Raw genomic sequence first — 10,000 nt, 5'->3', positions numbered from 1 at the left:
AGTGTATTATTACAATTCTCAATGCTTATCTATACTCGCTCGAATCCTATTAAAGGATCAAAGTAAGAGGTTGTTCTAAATAGATGATAATAATAATTACCCAGTGTTGTTTTGAGTGTTCTTGAGAGACCTTTGAATATTCAGTGTTTTATATATTGCTCTCTGGGATTTATGTAACTGCCTTAGATCTCAGGTATTAATATTTTCAAGTTTAACAGATTTGATGTAAAAACAAACAGGAGAGTTTTGAACTTGAGAGGTTGTATAGCTTACCAGCTGTACAATATATTACATTATAAGTTTGGGTCCCAGACAAGGGATCCTCATATAATATATATATATATATATATATATATATATATATATATATATATATATATATATATATATATATATATATATATATATATATATATGTATATATATATATATATATATATATATATATATATATATATATATATATATATATATATATATATATATGTATATATATATATATATATATATATATATATATGTCTGTATATATGTTTGCTTTTATGTAAATAAAATTTTTGTTACAGTCAAGGAAAAGATACTCTTGGATACTCTCCCAGTCAATGTTTTTTTTTTTTTTTTTTCCAAATTACTCATCATTTTACTAATAACTTTCCTGTCATCAGTTGGAGGTAGTTCTATAAGTTTCCCAGGACTTCAACGTTAGTTACAGTTTGGAAGTATTTCTGCAGCCAAAGTTTCAGGAACGCGATACGAAAAGCAGCTGTCAGGTGAGGAGAGACTTGTAATGTTAATTGATTTGGTGGTGATGAATCTTTAATGGTAGGATGGTTAGAGATTCACTGATTTCATTTTGATTAAAAAAAATCGTTTGCCTGTGAAACATAACGTTCTAATGGTAACGAACAACATGAATTTTTATGTCATCGAATTGCAGATTATGCGTAATCAATTAAGAAAAGAAATCAACAAAACCGAGTTTGAAATATATATAGGGAAAAAAGAAATGTCCTTTGAATTTTCAGAATTTTAAACATTCAAGTCCGTCACCAATAGCCGAGTAGATAGCTATCGGATTCATATGTCATCATAGCATCTCCTGGGATGCGATTAATATAAGAACACGCAAGTTTTGATTTCCTGACGAACAGAGTTCTCTTTTCTATCTCCAATTAGTTTTTTCTCTGCTTCAGTTACTTCTACGAAAGGTCCAATTACAACTGAATCTGCGGGGGGCCTTTTGGAAATTTGGAAGAAATACTGCACAAGTTTAAAATATATTTGTTTTTCTATTGAATCATAGTGAAAGAGAGAGAGAGAGAGAGAGAGAGAGAGAGAGAGAGAGAGAGAGAGAGAGAGAGAGAGAGAGAGAGAGAGAGAGAGAGAGAGAGAGAGAGAGGTATTCTTTGGATAGGGTAATAATTTGAAAATTCGCTTTTCATGGGAATTGCAAACAGACACCAGCATATTGTTCTCGTTCACATCATTCATTTATCTGATGGAAGAAAAGTGTCAGCGCTTCTATATTTCCAATTCTTTTTCCATTTTTCTTTTTGCTTTGTTGAATAAACAAATAATTTATTTGCTTTGGTTCTGTCACTTTTATAATGCTGTTATTAAAAACTGTCCTTCGAATGCGCTGATGACTTGTACCTTTGCATTTAATAGAGTGTAGGATACAGAGATTCCTTCATGAATTCATCCTTATAGCGTTCCTCTAAGCTGTTAATTATACTATAAGAAATTTAGAAGAATGAGAGAGAGAGAGAGAGAGAGAGAGAGAGAGAGAGAGAGAGAGAGAGAGAGAGAGAGAGAGATCGCTATTTTATATTTTCACTAACATATCTTCGAAGATCTATTCTTTCTACATGACCAAACCATCTCAAATTATTTTGATCGATCATCACAACTGTTATAACGTTTCCACTACTCTTACAGATCTCTACTCACATCACTTCAATAGAGTCGAGGATACTTTGTTACCTTTATGTATTCATCCTTATAACATTGCTTTAAGCCATAAATAATACTATAAAGAATTTCCAAAGAATGTTATATGAACCTCAAAGTATAGAATCATTGCACTATTAAGAGAGAGAGAGAGAGAGAGAGAGAGAGAGAGAGAGAGAGAGAGAGAGAGAGAGAGAGAGAGAGAGAGAGAGAGAGAGAGAGAGAGAATGTTATGTTTTCTTTTCACTACCATACCTTCCTCTATTCTTTCTACACACCCGGACCATCTCAAAATATTTTGATGGATTCTTACTACTGTTATAACCTTTCCAGTGCTTCCCCATATCTCTACTCATCTCAGCTACATTAAAATGAATCACTTTTACAAATTTCATACTTTTTTATTATTTCTCATTACTCATCCCCCTTTTATTGCCATAAACGTTTTGACTTTAATGTCCCTTAATTCATTAAAATTTGGCTTCCATAGCCTGATCAGTCTTTCTCTTAATATTTTGTAAACGGCATACTGTTTTCTAATTTCACCCATCGAGTTACTTTTCTCTATTATTATTATTATTATTATTATTATTATTATTATTATTATTATTATTATTATTATTATTATTATTAATATTATTATTATACAATCACAAACCTCTATAAATCTATTCTTCTGCCTATTCAAAATTCATTGTTCCATCTTCTTAGTTGCCACTTAATTTCTTTCAGTAGCCTCTACAGTTTTTCTACATCATCCCTGAATTGTATAACATCATCTTCTAAAATATGGTATTACATACATCTAGGCTTATCTTTTTAACTTGAACCTCTAATTCTATTGTCCTTTCTCTGACATGATGCATCACTCCATCCCTAAAGAAATTATCAGGAATAGAGACATTAGATACACAGGCTTCACGTTTTAACTATGAGCAACTTATCTTTTATTGTATGCCATACATCTTCAAGAACATCCATTTTGCTTTAATATATATTATATCTATAATAAGATTCACTTAAGTCATGAATATCCTCTTATCTTTCCCTCCATATGGTCCATATAAACATTTGCACTTCAGATATTTGACACGCATCCTGACCTCTTTTAAACAAAAACTAATCATAAGTTTTATATCTGTTTACTGGTTTGCATTCACGTTGAAAATCCTACCTAGTATATTCCTCAGTATATCAAGTGAGAATTTTCCCTGGTAACAATTGTGATTCACTTCTATCTCTTTTGCGGAACCTTCCTTTCTTCCAGACATTCCCCGGTCGTTCAATATTACATTGTCAGTATCCCACGTATAATCCTATCAACTCTTGAAGCAATTATAACAAGATTGCTCATTGGTCTTATGGAAATATTTTTATTTTTTATTTTCAAAGAGCATGCCTCATAAGGTAGTTCCCATGTGCAAAAAATGTAATATGTTTAAACGATAAAACCTAATTTATTTTGTCTGAAAATAGTAAATGACATTTCATTGTCTTCTGAGAGTTTTTTTTTCAGATTTTAACTTTTGTTTTCAGAACTACAGGTATAATAAAAATGAAAATCTATGTATACCGCTTTTGTATATCTAATTTATCTTTTTATCACTTAGTTGTATAATTATGCATTGTTTATTTCATTCCTTTCCCATTTCTTTCGAGCCAGGTGTAGAAGACTTCAGATTACCTTATTAGGAGAGTTAATCTCCCCCTTTTAAATAAAAAAATCTCCAGCAATCTCTTGATTACTTATTCCACAAACAGTCCTTTTCCCTAGAATTTCCATGTGAATTATGAATATTATTACGAATACCTTATGCCAAGACTCTTTAGCTCCCTACCCCTTCTTTCTTAATTTACGACCTGAAAACAATGGTTTTTCTCATGTAAATTGTGCTCTTGTTTACCCCTTGATGGTTCATATATTTCGCCTGATTTTATTTTCTGAGTTTAGGGAGGGGACAAAAGAAAACTGTACCTACGTGTTTCATACTCGCTCGTACAATATAACGGTTTTGATTGTTATCTAATCAATCGCTCTTCCCTGCCCTGTTAATTAACCAACCTGTATAAACTTAATAGTTCATGCCTAATTTTGTTTTATTTTTTGTGACGTTTTTGCTCGTAAGTCACTGTATATAAACTCGATGACTGTTTCATAAAGTTTAGTTGCATTCACCACGACTATCAGTTATCACATAAGTGGCGACTCGCACATAGCTGAACACCAGAGTATCCAGCTCCCTCCCGCCTTTCCCTTCATAGCTGTGTCTTACTGTTTGATGATGCAGCTTTCTGACGCTCACTCTGCTATCAACGCCATGCCCCTAAAAATACCATCCTTCACCAGCGGAGAAACGCTCGTCTGGTTCTAGCGTGCTGAAGTCCAGTTTTGCATCAAGTGCCTGGAGCCTGCCTGACACTTACGCGCATTTTTGCCACGCACTGGGGTTTTTCCCGCACTGCTCACAACCAGTTCACTCCAGTTCGCGCATCGTTCACGACAAGTTCACGCGACGTTCACTCCATGGAACGAATTGGCACGCCTAGTTCACGAGAAGTTCACGACACGTTCACTCATCTTTTCCGCATCATTCCGCAGCGTTCACGCATCGTTCACGCCAGTTTACGAATTGGCCACTCCATATAAAAACGGGGCTTCTCCAACCCGAGGACATTCTTGGATTGGCTTCGGAAGAGACAACAATGCTTTCTGTCAGAGACACCATTGCATTGAGGAGAAGAAAACGTATCTTTTTCGTTTGTTTTTTTTATTGCTCTTTATTTTTGTTTCAATGAGAAAGCATTTGATTTACATATAAATAGCAGACATAAAATATGTACAAGTATTAAGAAAGCATTTTATTAAAAGCAGCAACATAAAAAGTTTTTAGGCTGTTGATTTTAAGGTAATAGAGAAAAAAGTGTGTTGAAATAAGAAATCATTTTATTTTTACATTAATTAAAACAGCAAACAGAAAAAATTTGTTTTGCTCTTCATTTCAAGGTAATAAAGAAGAATAAGTATGTTGATGAAAAAAAAACATCATTTTATTTTTACATCCAAACAGCAAACTTAAAAATTTCTTGGGTTTATTTTTCAGTTCATTTTTATTTAAAACAAAAGTTTTGGCTCTTGATTGGTAATAGAGGAAAATAAGTGTGTGCATGAAATAAGACATCATTTTATTTCTACATTAAAACAGCAAACAGAAAAAATCTGTTTTGCTCTTCATTTTAAGGTAATAAAGAAGAATAAGTATGTTGACGAAATAAAACATCATTTTATTTTTTACATTCAAACCGCAAACTTAAAAATTTCTTGGGTTTATTTTTCAGTTCATTTTTATTTAAAACTAAAGTTTTGGCTCTTGATTGGTGATAGAGGAAAATAAGTGTGTGCATGAAATAAGAAATCATTTTATTTTTACATTCAAACAGCAAATATAAACAATTATTAGGTTTATATCTTTCTTTTCTTTTCATTAATTTTTTCGTTTCCTTTTTGTCTCTTCATTATAAAGTTATAGAAATAGTCTGAAATAAGATATCCTTTTTTTTCACATTAAAACAGCAAATATAAAATTTTTTTTAGGATTATTTTTCTTTCCTTTTCATTAATTTCTTCGTTTCCTTTTTGTTTCTCTTCATTATAAAGTTCACGCCACTTCCCGCATCGTTCACTCCAGTTCACGCCAGTTCCCGCACTGATCACTCCAGTTCACTCCAGTTCGCGCATCGTTCACGACTATTTCACGACTATTTTGTGCGTGCCAATACGTGCCACAAAATTTAAACATTTCAAAGTTCTGGGCATGCATGGCACGCATGCCACGCATCGTTCCCGCACTGTTTCACCGCCATTGTGCATTTTCCGGGTAGTCACTTTCAAGAGAAAGTTGGAAGAGGTCGAACAACTGTGATGAAGAAAGAAAAGAGGAACGGAATATAAGGTTACTCTACAACGCAGGTGCAGCTTTGGATAAAGTAGACGCTGCAAAGACTCTCAACCAATGTTTACTGTAAATCGCTGAACGTAATTAAACTGACCATCTTTTTACCAGATTTTTCTTCTTCGATGAGATATTTCGAAACTAAATACCAGATTTATGAAGGTAATAAGCTTTTGTCTCTCTCTCTCTCTCTCTCTCTCTCTCTCTCTCTCTCTCTCTCTCTCTCTCTCTCTCTCTCTATGTATGTATAAACAACAATTCTATTAAAATCATCATTATTTTACAGATAGCGTTAGTACCATGAGAGAAGGAACTCACTGTATATTATGTCATTGATAGTTAACCTTACTTGAATCTGTTCTGGATAATAAGATGTATTCAATTTAGTTGCATTTTTATTGTTATATTTTCGAAAGCTAAATTGGATGTTAGACATCTTGTCCTGGAATTTATCGACTGATGATTCTCTTGCTTATCTTATTGGAGAGTAGATTTTAGATGGTGTGGTCCAAAATATTTGCTTTTCAATGCCCATTGCATGAGTTCACATTGCTTGTTTTATTAATGATGGCTGATTTCAGAACCTTTCCTCCTGTATGAACAAGCTGTTTTAAAAAGCAAAAAAGACTCACTCCAGTTGATATGTTCGTCAGTGAGTGGTTCAATGACATATGATTAACTCGTCGTATTCTCCAAAAACATGAATTTCAAATATTCTCTTGTAAGCTTTATATCTCTCAATTTCTTTAAGATGATTTCTGTAATCCTTGAATCTTTAAGGGATATAATTCCAGATGATAATATATTACGAATAAACATGTATTACCTCTATATAAATCTCTTTTAAATATAATCTTTGCTATATTTTCACTTTCTAGGTTTTAAAATACTCTTCATTCAAACCATGTTTTGTAATATAATTCTGATCGAATTATTGTTCATTTTACTTTATTGATATAATATTATCAGACATAGCCCGTAATAGAAACCTAATGCTGTAATAAGTTTAAATATTTGAATTGGTGTTTAACATTGGTTGGATATACTCTGTTTTCATTGCCGATTATCCTTTGTTCGAAGAACAATATAGAAATCGGTACTCTCAACAGACTAGCGGTTTATCCATAACTAGTGCAGGAACCCGTCAAAAATGATAAACACACAAACGCACAGATTTGTTGGAGATCGCGGTTTATCCAGTGTACTTTTAGGGTACCACCCTCTCACCAGAAACCAAGTAGTTATACATCTGGCGAAGCTGTTGAGCTTGACCAACTATATATAAATATATATATATATATATATATATATATATATATATATATATATATATATATATATATATATATATATATATATATATATATATATATATCCAGGTAATTGCCCTTTATAGAAAAGAGATGGCATGGAAAGTAACTGCAATGGTTCTATCCCGAAACACTATATTTTAAACATTGACCAATGTTTTCCAAAACTTTCAGTCACCGACCTGACTTTCCAGATTAGAAATATGATGAATTGTATTATTTTAATAGCACTAGTTAACACCACTGATTGGAAAGTGTTTGCTTCTCTGAAAGTACTTTTGGTTCAACTCTCGACATTCAACAATAGTATTTGCTTTGAGGGGATTTCAAAACTACCCTTTGTCTTTTGGTCTAAAAGCAGTGGAATAATAAAAAAAAAAAAAAAACGGACTATTTCCCTACGATTTTTCCGTTTGCAAAGCGCATAAGCTCGAGATGGTTTTCAAACATAATGCAAAAAAGAAAAAGCGGAAAATATCAAAGCAAATATCCTGAGTCTTCGCTTACAAATGGATATAAAGGGAAAAGTTGTCAGGCTATATAGCAATAGAACTTTCCTTCAATAAATTGCAAATTTTGCACACGGAAGAGATTTTTTCGATTCAATGCGTATACCAGATTTACCTGGATGTCATATTGTAAATTTGCATCTATAAATTTTGTTATTGTTCCTCTTTTAAAAATGTATGCTTTGATTGGACAAATAGCTTTTAAATGTATGGCTGTAGGATATATATATATATATATATATATATATATATATATATATATATATATATATATACATATATATATATATATATATATATATATATATATATATATATATATATATATATGTATATATATATATATATATATATATATATATACATATATATATATATATATATATATATATATATATATATATATATATATATATATATATATATTTATATACACACACACGCACACACACACACATATATATATATATATATATATATATATATATATATATATATATAGATATATATATTTATATATTTATATATAAATATATATATATATATATATATATATATATATATATATATACATATATATATATATATATATATATATATATATATATATATATATATATATATATATATATATATATATATATATATATATACAGTATGTACATAAACATATGATCAGACGAGCGTTATTTGGATTGCTTTTCATTTTGAGCAGCATAGAAATTTCGATTCAATAAAGTATTATGAGATTTCAGATATTGGATTTTGGATAGAAAAATGGAGTGATGGCCAGAGGAGCCATTACTCCATATTAAATCTTCACGAGTTTGACGACAATACATGAAAGGTGTCAGATTATATCATGAAATTCGTTTGAGAGAGAGAGAGAGAGAGAGAGAGAGAGAGAGAGAGAGAGAGAGAGAGAGAGAGAGAGAGAGAGAGAGATGGCAGGGGGCTTTATACAAAGCCCGTTGTGGATGATTTCTAAGCGTATGACCAATGGTTTTCAATCGCCTGGAAGTAACTCTGTGTAGCGTAGGTAGCCATGGAACGTGTCTGGAAGAGACACTGCAATCAATGAACCCTGACGAGGTGACAGTCCAGGAGGGAATAGTGCAAACTGGCAACTTGGGTGTTTCAACCATAGAGAATTTTTTTCTCTCTCATCTGTTTTCAGAAAATTAAAACATTTTGGGAAATATACATGCATGATAATTTCAAAATAATTTTTTTCTTCATATATTCAGGTAAAAATTGATCTAATATTATACAATATGAAGGTATACAGTGTGCATGACGTCAGGGTCTCTTGTATGGGAGACTTTGAAGTATTGCATATACTTCGGTTTTGAGAAGTTTTTCTAACGTTTAGAGAATATATAATAAAAATATATGGAATTTAGGGTATTTGACACAGCTCTGGGTTAAAGAGGTTATTCACCGCCATTGTGCATCTTCCCGGAAGTTACTTTCAAGAGAAAGTAGGAAGAGGTCGAACAAATGGAACGAAGAAAGAAAAGAGGAACAGAATTGAAGTCTATTGTACAACGCAGGTGCAGCTTTTGGTCAAAGAGATTTTGCAAAGACCCTCAACCGATGTTTACTGTAAACCGCTCAAGGTAATTAAACTGACTACCTTTTTACCAGATTTTTTTTCTTAAATGAAATATTTCAAAACTATATACCAGATGTATGTATAAACATCGATTCTAATAAAATCATCTTTTTACAGATAACGTTCGTTCCATGAGATAGTTATCCTTACGTGAGTCTGTTTTGGATAATAAGATGTATTCAATTTTGGAAAATATGTCCCAGATCTAAATCTATCCAGGTGCATTTTTATTGTTATATTTTCAAAGGCAAAATTGGATATTTGACGTCTTGTCTTGGAATTTATCCACTGATGATTCTCTTGCTCATCTTATTGGAGAGTAAATTTTAGATGGTGTGGTCCAAAATATTTGCTTTCCAATGCCCATTTCTTGTTTTATTTATGATGGCCGATTTCAGAATCTTTCTCCTGTTTGAACAAGCATTTTTAAAAAGCAAAAAGTACTCACTCCATTGATATGTTTGTCAGTGAGTGGTTCAATGACATATGATTAACTCGTATTCTTCAAAAACATGAATTTCAAATATCCTCTTGTTAGCTTTTTATCTCTCAATTTCTTTATGATGATTTCTGTAATCTTTGAATCTTTATGGGATATAATTCCAGATGATAATATATTACAAATAAACATGTATTACTTGTATATAAATCTCTTTTAAATCTAAT

The sequence above is a fragment of the Palaemon carinicauda genome, chromosome 4 (genome assembly GCF_036898095.1).
Source record: "Palaemon carinicauda isolate YSFRI2023 chromosome 4, ASM3689809v2, whole genome shotgun sequence".
NCBI lineage: Eukaryota > Metazoa > Arthropoda > Malacostraca > Decapoda > Palaemonidae > Palaemon > Palaemon carinicauda.
This window is presented reverse-complemented; position numbering follows the sequence as displayed.